At 44.7% G+C, this 14,937-nt stretch overlaps 1 protein-coding gene across 1 annotated transcript in view; it reads left to right on the top strand.

Annotated features, from left to right (window-relative positions):
- Positions 1-304: 304 nt before the first annotated feature.
- The window catches only part of FBXL17 (F-box and leucine rich repeat protein 17), a 1,047,892-nt gene continuing 1,033,259 nt past the window's right edge, over positions 305-14,937 (top strand). Inside the window, exon 1 of the mRNA XM_063964092.1 lies at positions 305-376. The gene's annotated coding sequence lies outside the window, so the exon portion shown is untranslated. The remainder of the gene's footprint in view (positions 377-14,937) is intronic.

Below are 14,937 nucleotides of genomic sequence, written 5' to 3'. Positions count from 1 at the left end.
ACTTATTGTTATATGGTTATATTTTCATATTATTGCCAGGTGTCTATTTATACTTGAATAAGAGAGACCATTGGGTACTAATAGAATCTATACTTAGCACGTCTCCAGAGAATTGTGTTCCCAATTCATAGGGAATGGGAGACGATGCTAGAATACTGACACCTGAGACATAATGCACACAGCAGGTCTCATCAGGTACTAGCACAGGCCTAATTGATAGCCACACACCCCCGCTCCTAATTGGACATCACCTAGTTTTAAACAACACCAGCACCCGGTTACAGGGTGTCTCACTGAGGAAGCCGGAAAGCGAAACAGCTGTCTGAGGCTCCGTGCAGCCGGAGCCGTACACCCTGATATCCACGCGTACTCTCAGGTACTTTTCACTTCGAGTGACAGCCGGCGGAACCGCATGGTGGGTAACGGGTCCTGCAATAACTTGCGGCATCAGGACCGTTACTACCATTAGGGTCCCAGCACTGTCACCTAACTACTTTCTTCCAGGCACTATAAGCGTAAGGAAGGTACCGCTCACCTGTCATCAATGTATACACATATGCAAGGAAGCAGCATACATTCAAAAGGGGATTGGTGCTCTTTATTTTCATCTTATTGATACTATGTTTTTTAAATCTTTTTTCGATGCTCTCTCATTGTCATAAGGAGAACTCAGAGGACCCCCTGCGCTGTTACATCAGGGTGCCCGAGGGTGATCTTTTCAAAAGCAGAAGCATTCTCTCTGTTTCCAACCCTTAGGTGCAGATGGGACACGCTCATTTACTGTATTAATGCATGTCACACAGTAAACAGAAGCCACCCCACTGCATCAATGATAGGAGTGCCTTTTCTTCCCCTTTTCTGCAATTTGTACCAGCTCATTCATATGCTCCTTAACTCTTTAAGCCATCTTTTTACATACACGTATTAGAGGTATACCCTGTTATACTGATTTCTGAATATCAATATGATGGTTACCAGGGCCGTAATTACGTGTGTGCCAAGTGGGCTTGGCACACAGCGCAGTTGCCCTGAGGGCGCACGGCCAGCGGCATGTAATGAGTCAAATTGACTCATTACATGCCTCTGAAGTCTGCGCCGTGCGCCGCAGCCGCGCTAGAGGAGAGAGAAGCGCCGGAGGCAGCTGAGAAGGAGGAGGAGGGAGGGGGACTGGAGCCGCAGCAGCGCTATTTCATTGGTAGTAAGCGCCGCTGCAGCATCCCCCTCTCCTTCCGTATAGGCTGCCCGGCGCTGCTGTGGATGCTGGGATGCGGTTCCTCCATCCCAGCATCCACAGCAGCGCCAGGCAACCAATACGGAAGGAGAGGGGGATGCTGCAGCGGCGCTTACTACCAATGACATAGTGCTGCTGCGGCTCCAGCCCCCCCTCCCTCCTCCTCCTTGCCCGATGCCTGCACACTGCACAGAGGGAGATGCCAGCACGAGAAGCCTGTCAGCGGGGAGAAGGTGAGTATATCCCTCTCTCTCTCTCTCTCTCTCTCTCTCTCTCTCTCTCTTTCTCTCTCTCTCGGGGACACCGTCTGCCATAATGTGTAAAAAGGGGTCCTGGCTGCCGCAATGTGTAAAAAGGGGGCCTGGCTGCCGCAATGTGTAAAAAGGGGGACTGGCTGCCGCAATGTGTAAAAAGGGGGCCTGGCTGCTGCAATGTGTAAAAAGGGGGACTGGCTGCCGCAATGTGTAAAAAGGGGGCCTGGCTGCTGCAATGTGTAAAAAGGGGGCCTGGCTGCCGCAATGTGTAAAAAGGGGGCCTGGCTGCCGCAATGTGTAAAAAGGGGGCCTGGCTGCCGCAATGTGTAAAAAGGGGGCCTGGCTGCCGCAATGTGTAAAAAGGGGGCCTGGCTGCCGCAATGTGTAAAAAGGGGGCCTGGCTGCCGCAATGTGTAAAAAGGGGGCCTGGCTGCCGCAATGTGTAAAAAGGGGGCCTGGCTGCCGCAATGTGTAAAAAGGGGGACTGGCTGCCGCAATGTGTAAAAAGGGGGACTGGCTGCCGCAATGTGTAAAAAGGGGGACTGTCTGTTGTAATGTGTAAAAAGGGGGACGCTGTCTGCTGTAATGTATAAAAGGGGCTCTACCTGGTGTAGTGGCGCTACTGTGCAGCGTAATTTGAATAATGGAGACTACTGTGCACCGTAGTATGAATTGCTATTATTTTGTGGCCACGCCCCTTCCCCATGAAGCCACGCCCCTATATATTTTACGCGTGCCTGCGGCGCGCACTGCCCCTATCTTGCATGGGGGGGCGCCAATGTCGTTTCTTGCACACAGCGCTAAAATGCCTAGTTACGGCACTGATGGTTACATATGAGGAGCAAGATTGATACATTTATTGCTACAGTGTGTTCTTGAGGCATACTAGATATTTCTGCCCAGACAACAAATTCAATCAGCAATAACCTGCCAATACCTAAGACGCAGATCAGGGTGTTATATATAGTGGACATTTTTTACCAAGAAATTACCAATTCTACGAATAATAGGCTTACCGGTACACTGCACTGAGAAAATCAATAGTATTTGCACTAAGACAATTACAGGATCAGTTTTTACTCATATTATGGAGATTTATATCCTAGATCTTGAATAATTATTAGATTATTTCGCTACTACCTCTCTAAGGGAACATATGATATGCAATCGATGGGGAGATTGTATGTGCTATGAAGTTTGGACACATACTAATCAACACTGTTATTGTTACTTATATTCTACGCTAGTAGCATCCATTACAACAGGCTGAAATTTATGGTAAATCTATCTATAGGGCTACCGCTTCTTGTTTCAGCCGACTATATGATCCTACAATTTGTCTCCTCTTGTTAGGGGACTGTCAATGCTTATTATTGCAGGAACTATTGTCAGGATCAATAACATTGACCCCGACCAGGTCACGTGTATCTCCCCACGGTGTGTTTATACCACGCGTAAATTTAGGCGTGGGTTTTTTTTTGTGAATTCTGGTATTTATGTGTACATGTTCATGTCCTACTCTTGGTTTGTGGCAACATTTTTTTAATGATAATCAATAAAAGTTATATTTTATGTAATATCTTTCAATGAGTGCCCCCCAAAAAACGAGAGTCTCTTTTTCTTCTTTTTTGGTACACTATTGCTTACTCTCAGGGGTGCACCTCCACATGAGTTATTGTTATAGTACCCTTCAGTGAAGGACGTAATTTCAAACTATTGTGGTTTTTCCAATTCATTCAGCGGTATATTTTATCTCACCACCAGTGCTCAAGTTTCCCCCATCCCTCTCCTCCCCCCATATTAAAGCCTCTATAAGAACCAGGGCCGGCTCCAGGCCTACTAGCACCCTGAGCGCGAAAATGTAAAATGCCCCCCAATCCCCCCCCCCCAACCCCTATGCGCGTTCCAGGAAAAGTGGGCATGGCCTCCTGGAAAAGTGGGCGTGTCCTCGTAACTTCATATCATCAAACTATAAATAAATATATTTTCACACCCCCTCTACGCACACAATTAACAGCCTTACACATAACAGCCACACACATAACAGTGACAGTAGTGTTCCTTACACACAATGTGTCAGATACACATAATGTCTCCAGTATAGTGCCAGATACACATAATGTCTCCAGTATAGTGCCAGATACACATAATGTGCAGTGGCAGATAACATGATATGCCCCCCAGCAGTGCCAGCCACACATGACATGCCCCGCAGCAGTGCCAGCTACACATGACATGCCCCGCTGCAGTGCCAGCTACACATGACATGCCCCCCAGCAGTGCCAGCTACACATGACATGCCCCCCAGCAGTGCCAGTTACACATGACATGCCCCCCAGCAGTGCCAGCTACACATGACATGCCCCCCAGCAGTGCCAGCTACACATGACATGCCCCCCAGCAATGCCAGCTACACACATTATGCCCCCCAGCAGTGCCAGCTACACATGATAGTGTTCACTTTTTAGGGCAGGGTGCTGATCACAGGGTAAACCTCCTATACACTTTGCGCCAGGCACAGCACTTTAGACACTTTGCGCCAGGCACAGCACTGAGACACATTGCGCCAGTTAGAGCACTGAGACACATTAAGCCAGGTAGAGCACTGAGACACATTGCGCCAGGTAGAGCACTGAGACACATTGCCTAGCCACAGACGCCTAGCGGTAACACTACATGATATGCTCCCCAGCTGTGCCAGCTACACATGAAATGCCCCCCAGCAGTGCCAGCTACACGTGACATGCCCCCCCAGCAGTGCTAGCTACACGTGACATGCCCCCCAGCAGTGCCAGCTACACGTGGCATGCCCCCCAGCAGTGCCAGATACACGTGGCATGCCCCCCAGCAGTGCCAGATACATAAATGGCCACACAGTGCCAGATATGCCCCCACAGTGCCAGATACATAAATGCCCCCACAGTGGCAGATACATAAATGCCCCCACAGTGCCAGATACATAAATGCCCCCACAGTGCCAGATACATAAATGCACCCACAGTGCAGATATGCCTCCACAGTGCCAGATACATAAATGCCCCCACAGTGCAGATATGCCCCCACAGTGCCAGATACATAAATGCCCCAACAGTGCCAGATACATAAATGCCTCCACACAGTGCCAGCTACATAAATGCCCCCACAGTGCCAGCTACATAAATGCCCCCACAGTGCCAGCTACATAAATGCCCCCACAGTGCCAGCTACATAAATGCCCCCACAGTGCCAGATACATAAATGCCCCCACAGTGCCAGATACATAAATGCCCCCACAGTGCAAATATGCCTCCACAGTGCCAGATATATAAATGCCCCACAGTGCCAGATACATAAATGCCCCCACAGTTCAGATATGCCCCCACAGTGCCAGATATATAAATGCCCCACAGTGCCAGATACATAAATGCCCCCACAGTTCAGATATGCCCCCACAGTGCCAGATACATAAATGCCCCCACAGTGCCAGATACATAAATGCCCCCACAGTGCAGATATGCCTCCACAGTGCCAGATACATAAATGCCCCCACAGTGCCAGATACATAAATGACCCCACAGTTCCAGATACATAAATGCCCCCACAGTGCAGATATGCCCCCACAGTGCCAGATACATAAATGCCCCCACAGTGCCAGATACATAAATGCCCCCACAGTGCCAGATACATAAATGCCCCCAGCAGTGCCAGATACATAAATGCCCCCAGCAGTGCCAGATACATAAATGCCCCCAGCAGTGCAAGATACATAAATGCCCCCACAGTGCAGATATGCCCCCACAGTGCCCTGCCCAATACATAAATGCCCTTACACAGTGCCCGATCCAGAAATGCCTCCACAATACCTGTGGTGCTGGAAGGGGGAGTGCTACTGAGGGCGCGGGCGGACTCTTTCAAAACTGTTATGTGCGCGCAATGCGCGGCGCCGCACAGCGCACATAGCGCGCACACAACAGTTTAGGGCAGGCTGGGTAGCGCTGCAGGCTGGCTCCAGGAACGAATATGGCGGCGCCCATTAAGGGTGGCGCCCCGCGCGGCCGCTTTATTCGAACATGCCTGAAGCTGGCCCTGATAAGAATCGCTATTCCCTGTGACAGAGCTGCATCCCCCCCCCCCCCCCTCTAAGTTCACCTCCCCCTCCTCCATGTCTGACCTGTCAGAGTCAGACTGCAGGATATGGGCCAGAGATCGCTTTTGTGGACAAATGGGAAGGGATTGAGACGCTGTCTTGTCATTCCCTTAAGAGAATTAACCCATTCCGGTTCAGCCCCGCTAGTCTGTGAACCCGGAGTACCCAGTAGTGAGCCCCCTGGTGAAGAGGAACACTCTGCGGTACAAGACACACACTCTTTGCCTGACATAATGTAATGTGACAGCGCACACAGAGGAAAGGTTAAGTAAAATGAACCCACAAAGAGCCCTTCAGGGTGACACAGAGATGTTTGGAGCCAGTCCCCACCGCGCCCTTATCGCTAATGCCAAGCTTAGCCGGGTCGCAGACTAAGTACCCTGATAGGGGACTTAGTACACTAGTAATCGCTCCCCCCCTGCTATGTACCCCTGGTACCGCTGAGGTAATTTGGAGTCACACTGGAGGAGCTGCACGTCCCTGTCCTGTCAAAGTCTGTGTCCACTGCTAGGGAAAATGGCGCTGGTGAGCTGCTGGATCCTCTCATAGTGAAGCCCCGCCCCTTCAATGGCACACGGTCTTCCCACTTTTTTTATACTGGCTGAGGAATCTGTTGCTTAAAATGGAGAAAACCGTTTTAAGGCTGTTGTGCCAGTATGGGTACTGTGTACAGTGTACGGGGACGCAGTTGTGTACTGTGTCCAGAGACGCATTCCACCTCACTTAGAAGCCATGCGTCTCCATACCCTCTTGCCGCCATAATGGCCGGCACCCTGCTAGCCAAAACGCCGGCTCAGTACTCACCACTCTTCATTCTTCTGGCTCTGTTAGGGGTGGCAGCGTGCTGCGGGACTGTACGCTCACCGTGATGGGCTTGCGAATAGGTCCCTCAGGAGCTCAGTGTCCTGTCAGCGGGGAACGGGACCATTATCTCTTCAAGAGGTTGGACCTTTTCCCCCCCTTCCCCCTAAGTCCCACGAAGCAGGCAGGCTGGTGCCATCCAGCCCTGCCTGAAAATAACAAACATATAAATTAAATGCAGAAAACTCTTCAGGAGCTTCCTTCAGCGTGACCGGCTCCTCCGGGAACATTTTCTACTCCCCCACTAAGTCCCACGAAGCAGGAAGGCTGTTGCCAGCAGCCTTCCTGTAAAACAACAAACTCAAAATTTTAATAAATAAAACTAAGAAAACTCCTAGGAGCTCCCCTAGCTGTGACCGGCTCCTCCGAGCATATTTTCTAAACTGAGTCTGGTAGGAGGGGCATAGAGTGAGGAGCCAGCCCACACTATCAAATTCTTAAAGTGCCCATGGCTCCTAGTGGACCCGTCTATACCCCATGGTACTAAATGGACCCCAGTATCCTCTAGGGCGTAAGAGAAAACAAAATAAATATTTGTAAGCATAGACCTTGCAGGTTTGAGTATGGTTCAATGGGACTGCTAAAATATATTAATTGTGCTCAGTTCTGTACTTAACAGAGTAGCAGAGAATGAAACCGTCAGTTGTCTCTGACCATTTCACAAGTTATCAACATTATATATGCGCTACCCTATGATCCATTTCTCACACGCCGGTTTGTCCTGGCGGCCTTCAATGCCCTTTCACACACAACGCCTTAAGCCGTGTTTAATGCTGCGTGCATGCGCAGTAGCAGCAAAAGCAAAAAAAGCTGTTGTGTGTGAAAGAGGCGATTCACACACTAAATCCACTGCCTACAGGGCGGCACGGTCACGGCACAGCACCCGTCCTATTCAGTGGATAGATCCGGCTGCAACACGGCGACCGGTCAGTGTCCGTGCTGTGTGAAAGGACCCATCGGTGCTGAGTATTCATTACAATCACGGCACGGCAAAGAGCCAACCCGGGAGTTTGCCGTGCCAGTTAGTGTGAAAGGGGCCTATCTGTTTTCTGGGTTTGTTTTACTATATTATTGGGGGTGGGAAAAACATGCAAAACAATTACTGTTACTAGTCTGGGAAAAGTACCAGAAACAAGTGTACAAAAGAAACAAACAGATAAATATAGCTTCCCTATAGCTATTTTTAGTCGTTGAGCTGTGTTCATGTATGGCCATACTTAATCTACGTTCCCACCCTCTGCTTCCTATCTCCTATGGTTTACTTGAGATATAATATTTTATAACAACTATCATTTTCTGACATGATAAATTGGTACAGCTGCCGCCAGAGCTGAAGAGTCAGTTTAATTTGGAAACACTCTTCACATTGTTTATATACAGTATGCTGTCTCGGAGTTCTGTACAGATTATACATAAGAGAGCTGCAGGAAACTTGTCTGTATGGAATTAGTGTGCAGGAGAAAAGCATTGCACATAATGTAAACACATTAAAGTTATAATAACCCTGAAAAAGCAAATTCAGCAATAAATCAGGTGTTTTTTACTAGTAAGTGCAATGCTGTATTCATACACTTTCAGACAAGCTAAAGGTTGCTTACAAAAGAGTTGAACATATGAATCTATTTTATTTATACAAATGCACCTCTTTGGGTTGTAGAGCCCGTGGGCCAGGGCTAAGAGCACAACGATTGTCCCATGCACACTTGACAAACATGAAGAATTGAATACAAATCTTAAGAAAAAACTATTTGATCAAATTACACTTTTTTTAGTTTAATTAGTTTCTGCCTCTTCTTGCAGCTGTTTTAAGGAGTGCCTTTGCCTGCACCCCCTTCTGAAACGTTGGCTGCATTCTCTGGTGTCCTGGGAGTGTATGCCTGGCTCCTCTTCAGTTCCTGTCTGTGAGCTCTGGTGTCCAAGGTGCATTGTTTTCTGGCCACTGCCCTTGTGACACTGCACTTGTTCCCAGCTGCTGCTCTGGTGCTCCTAGGCTGCAGACGCCTTCTCTGTCTGGCTCATCTGCTCCTGTGATGCTTCAATTCACCTGCTGCCTCTGCTGAGATCCTTCTACTGGTCTCAAACTGTCTGCAGCCAGTTTAATGAGTTGCGGTGTAGCACAGCTCCCTGACCTCTCCTGCCTCTGCTGTATACAACCTACATTGTCATTCCACTGTGACCTGTTTCAGAAGTTCTTCTTCAGCCTCTGGCTGCTGCATAGGGTGGATGTGTGCTTAGTGACTCTCCTCCCACTCTTCATCCTGGCGATTTATTATCTATTCATGACTGTATACTACAATTCTGAGCAGACTGGATAGGAGCCACATGTTCATTCTTCAAGCGTTCTTCCACAGGCTGAACTCCTTTCCGGTAGTCAGGCTTCCATTCTCCATTCCTCCTCCACTGATGCTGACAGTACACACATCCCTCCTCTTCAACAGATTCTTCAGGCTATTAGTGCTGCTACCCAGAGGGTTGCTATCGAATTGGAGACTTACAAGTTGATAGCTTTCATCTCCACCATGGTCTTTAGAGGGTTTGTGTGGGGTCGGGAAGGTTGAACCTCAGATTTCTGTTTCAGAAGACATCACTTTTCTTATAAAGGATCAATTCTCTGATTTATCCTTTTCAGTGGTTGCGGTTGCATCCAAGTTTTAAAACCACTCCATCTCTGGGTATTTTGATTCTGCTCTGGCTGGTCAAAAGATCCATTTCAAACCTTAGCATTTGTGATGAGGCCCCATGAATTGGCATTAAAGTATTCCATGTACTTTTCCTTGTATCCCTGGGTGGGCTGTGATAGGACTCTTCCTGTATTTACTTTCCTGCAACAGGCTGAGGCCTGACCTGATTAGTGATCTGAAGTCCATTGTTTTGCCTCACTGTTTCAATGCCTTTTTTTGTTTTCCTCAATAATGTGGTTTGATATATCCTGTTTTTTTTTTTTTTTTGTGCTCTCATATTTTTATGCTGTGTCTGATTATTGCTCTGCAGTTATGTGAAGGAGGAACTCCATTTTCTTTTTGTGCAGGGAAGCTGGGTCATGCCTTGCTAATGGTCATTTAGTTAGTAGCCCTTGTCATTTATGTAATGTTTCTATCCTTTATTTGGGTTGGGGGGAGGGGGATGTTAGGTAACTCAGTATAGTTTGAGGGGGTATTTCAGGACCCAAGTATACCTAAGTTGGGTTTAAGTTATACACTGGGGAGGGGGGAAGGGGGGGTCTATGAGGGGTAATAATTTGGATGTGTCTAGTTTTGACATTTTGGCAGATTTTTTTTTTTTCCTTTCATTTATTCTGTCCCATTATGTGGTTATATGATGGTTCTGTGATCGGGAGTACTTATTTCAGGTATCCATTATTTTGGTGTGTGTCACCTATGCCCCACATTTATTTTGGCTTCATGACATTTGGACCTGTTAGATCATCCTTAAATGTTATTTTACGAGGACTATGAATATTCTTGTTGTGAATATCACGTTATGGTCTGCTTGATAATACCTATTTTTTTTCTTTCTTTTTCTTTGATTTTCATATTGCTTTATGTCGCTCTTTGTGTCTGCCATAATTATTGTATGCTTTATTCTTTTATTTAGGTATAGGTGTAAACCTTTACATAAAATGACACAATTCAAATGAGCTTTGTCCTACAAAACATAATCTGAAACAAAACAAGAAATACTGTACATACCCTTCTGCTGCCTAGCTTCTTCTGGAGATGCAACATTTTGCACCAATCGTGACTGAAAAATCCATGTATTTTCACATAAAGGTCAGTCAGAATAGTCAGTAATTACAAAGTAAAGTCTTAGTGTCACAATAGGGAAATAACTCAGAGCCAGTGCAGTCTAAAGAAAAAATCTAAAGGTAAAAACGGGGGTCGCCTGTCATGCAGTAAATGATTAACAAATGTCCAGGTCTATAAAAGATAAATTGGCTAAATACATCAGAAAATGCATTAGTTTATCTAAAAACTTTGATGTGACAGGGATTCCATACTTTCTGATAATGTGTCAAGGTCCAATGGCCTTCTAATGGCACTCTAATCGTGAAATAGAAACGTATATAGTGTAAAACCATCATTGTAGAGAAATGTAGATATTAGGTTACTACAGGTTTTCTTGTTGATGTAAAATTAAACCTTTGCCAACCCCACAGATCAATAGACTGTTAATTCATATGGCTTACAGGATAAAGGGTTTTGTAAGTGTAGAACATTGGAAGTCCTTTTGTTATTCTTGTCATAATATCAAGGTTGATTGAATGAAGAGCCAGGCTATGTTTTCACTAGTATTTTAATTTCTCAGAAAACCCTAAGGAAGTGAGCTCAGGGCAGTGCCAGTCTGAATGTACATTAAAGGCAACATCTTGTCAGCAGGACAATGGAATTACCTCACATGACCTCCATCAACATTGCTTTTGTCTGTGTTTGCTGATGAATGTAGTGAGGCTGTCAGCCTGTCTTATAAACCCAGTGTGAGGATATCAAACCACAAACTGTATTCAGTCTGCTCCTGCAGTTGTGATTAGACATATGCAGAGATCAAAGCTTAACCCTATTTCATCTGGTATTAATGTGAAATTGATATTAAGATAATAACAAGGAGCTTGCAAAAACGTCTATATGTAAGTTTGGTGAGATTTTGAGATCAATTGAAAGTATAGTTTCAGAGATATGAGGTATCTCACCAATCTCACATTACAGTGCATCATATTGACACTCACATTGCAGCTGAAATGACAGAGATTAATGTGTGCAAATCATATCTTAGGTAGTAATTACACAGGGCGCGCTATGTACAATTATTTGGATAAATAAAATTGACCTGGCCATTCTGGGAAGGTTCCAGTTGTAATTATCTGTCAGCCAGTTAGCAGAGCCTTTGATGACCTCATCCAGTAGGTGTGATGAAAATATGATAAAAGGGAAGAGCACCCTTGTTCTAGATTCAAACTTTGGGGGTCAATCTGATTGAGAGACTGTTCCATTACTACCACTTTGCCACAACACAGATTAGCTGCATTAAGTCTGCAAATGTATTTCCTTTTTGTTTAAAATTGCAACACAGGTATGTAAACTTTTCTTTTGTAACATATCCGTAATTAAGCATAGTATCTTTTGTAAATAAAGTATTCTTTCTTAGTCTAATTCGTATATGTTCCAGAACCCAGTCTTTGAGCAGTCAATTAGACCAGTAAGGTAACACTATATAAATAGACATTGATGGCTAGAAGCAGGGGGAGACCAAATTAACTGAGTGAGAGTTTGTGTCACTAAGCCTGTGCAATTGTTATAGAGCATTTAAGGACCGGTGGCCCATTTCAGTAATCCTGTTAAAAGTGAGGTACAGTCTAGATATTGAAATTACCGACTATAGCCAGAGTCAAAACTGCCAGGGATGCTTTTTGATGCCCCTGACACCACAAAGAACTGCTCTCATGAAATGAAGAATAAATGCACTCCAGTCCAGGTCCCCGGTAGTCTTTTATATTAAATGGCTGGATCCCAAAGTCCTGGAGTGTCTTGAAGCGTGGATGAATTCTCATCAGGAGGACTGCTGTTATATGGGAGATGTGCATCACTCATATTTGCATGCACATAGTTCCAGGGCAATGCGAAAAACAGGCAAGGTACACTCCACCACCAGGCATATGCACAATTCTATATAAACTCCTATAAGTACAGCCAGGTGTCCATAATAATTATGAGCCCCCTGACAAATTTTGTCCTTGGGCACCCTCACTGTGAGAGATGAGATTGAGAAATGTTATGTCCCAACCTAATTCTAAAATGATATTCTGTGAAAAATTTGATAATTAAATGATTTATAATTGGGTTTACTTGTGCAAGAACCTCTGGGCCCAAATAAACAACTACATTCTACTGTAAAGTACAGTATAATTACACTGCTGCCTGTTTTGCATTTCTAAATTAGATTTTGCACATTTCTAAATAATGTTGACGCATTATCTTAGCATTGACATGTAGGGCTAATATTGTTGTACTACGTCTGGGACTTTTCAGTTGTTCTAGGTTAATAAGTATTATTATTTTTTTAAATTGCTCTGTTGCCCACATTAGAAGGAGCAATCACTCATATTCTACCTTACAGGTTTGTACATGGCCTGGTAAATATGTCCCACAATATGTATGCTTTTAGAACATGAAATGGTCCTGTTTACATAAAAAAAATGGTTTGCTTATTGACAAGGCAGATTTATTAATGTTTCAAATGATTTTTCCAGTTCACACCACAACCCCCAACACCTCAAAAACAGACCAGAAGCAACTAGAGGATGAGGATAAGGAGGAGACAGATAAATTATTTTGAGAAAAATCATTGTCCTTTATACAATATCCATAACTTGGTCCTGATTGCTGTAATGTTTGTGTAGTAGGTCCATCATCTGCGCACTCCCTAGACACCGTCAACCACCGTCAAGTGTTGAACCACCAAAGTTGTCCCCTTGGCCTCGTCAGAAGAGACTTCTGAGTCTCGTTCACCACATGCTTTTGGGGTATATGAGAAGAAAAAAATAACATTTACATTGCACACTACAATATTAAGTCCAACACTGCCACACTTGCAAGTTTTCAGAAGGATAAGTCAGCGTTTTTGTAGGGGTCAGAGGTGATGCAGCCAAATGTTTCTTTATCAAACAAGCCAGACTTCCAAGTATGACATTTGTACACTCTATACACTGTATATAAAAGAAGATTAATCTGGGAAAAAAATGGATGGTCTACAGTAATGTAGGCTTTGCCCACACTGGTGGGGTTTTTCAATAAACGTCTGGTTTTGGTCAGATACTCAAAGAGCAAACTTAGGCAAATGCTATGTGGATATAGCAAGTTTGATTTAGCCAACAGTCATTACCAACTTGTCTTCCATAGTTTCTGGAGACAATAAAACACAATCGTGGATTCAGTGGCAGATGTCGACCCTGTAGAGGCAGAAGAGAGGATTACATTGCAACTGTATCCCATGACTCGACCAATGCCAGCACTCCCACAGTACACACTCCACAACCTTAATTATTCCCTAGCCCTTCTCCTGCCCAGCCAGATACTATGTTTTGGCAAAGACTCTGATTTTCAAACTCGGCAGCTGTCCCTCCTCACAACCCAAGTGTCGACCTTAACATTGTCGACCATTCATACCAGAACTACCACATCCACTGACAGCGAGCAACACTCTGATACCCCCATAAGAACCAGAAGTTGCTCTGCACAATCCAGGTCTGGCAGGGGTGCACCTAGGGGATGGCTGAGGGTTAAAAGAAATATTATACATAAAAAAATGACAATCACTATAAATGTTTAAAATCTTTTCAAAACTTTATTTACATGTGAAGTTTTACATTTGCGTTATATTTTCTAGTACTTTCCTTTTACGAAATGTTTTTACAACATTTGATAACTATTGTGCAAACATTTTGTATTATTACTATGTGCAAATGTTATGTGGGATAAAGTGTGCATATTTACCAAACAAAAAGTATAAGTCATACCATTTTAGACTATATTCCAAAACATACAGATTATATAAATGTGGCTACAAATTACATTGGTCAGAAGCAGAAACAATGTAAGGGTACTGTGTTTAAACAGTGATTGGTTGCTAAGGGCAACCTCTATACTTGTCCACTTTCCCAATATTTACACTGCTTGATACATCAACACCATTTTCTGTATTGCATTTGCCAGCATTTAACAATAAGGGTGGATTTAAGGTGTCATTTGTGATGGTGTTAAGGATACTTACTTGAAAAATCTGATTAATTGCTGTCTGACCTGCCTCCCACTTTATGTGAACAGAATAAGAATTTCCCTGCCTGCTCACTCTCTATTGCATATTCTGTTTGTGCAGGTTGCCTCAATGCCAAATTTTGCAATAGACAGCAGCTGAGCACAATTCCAAACATTTCCAGTAGTAAATACAGCAATATCCCACCAGGTTTGTCAAGGCACCTGAACCTGAACCCAGTTATTAATTGGCCAAAAGAGCATTCTATCACTGATCTAGTGGTCTAATGCAAGTCATTATATTTGTGCTCGGGAGTATCTGGATGCGACAATAAAGTAAAAAATCAGAAGCAACAGCCATAGCCAGAATCACCTGTAAGGGCAAAATAAACAATATGTTAAGGTGAATGATGTAACAACAAACATATAGAAAAAAAGATTTTACTCACCAGTAAATCTATTTCTCGTAGTCCGTAGTGGATGCTGGGAACTCCGTAAGGACCATGGGGAATAGCGGCTCCGCAGGAGACTGGGCACAACTAAAGAAAGCTTTAGGACTACCTGGTGTGCACTGGCTCCTCTCACTATGACCCTCCTCCAGACCTCAGTTAGGATACTGTGCCCGGAAGAGCTGACACAATAAGGAAGGATTTTGAATCCTGGGTAAGACTCATACCAGCCACACCAATCACACCGTATAACTCGTGATATTATACCCAG

This window comes from Pseudophryne corroboree, chromosome 1, assembly GCF_028390025.1.
Source record: "Pseudophryne corroboree isolate aPseCor3 chromosome 1, aPseCor3.hap2, whole genome shotgun sequence".
Lineage (NCBI taxonomy): Eukaryota > Metazoa > Chordata > Amphibia > Anura > Myobatrachidae > Pseudophryne > Pseudophryne corroboree.
The sequence above is the reverse complement of the archived record's forward strand: the minus strand, read 5'-3'. Positions and strand labels throughout refer to the sequence as shown.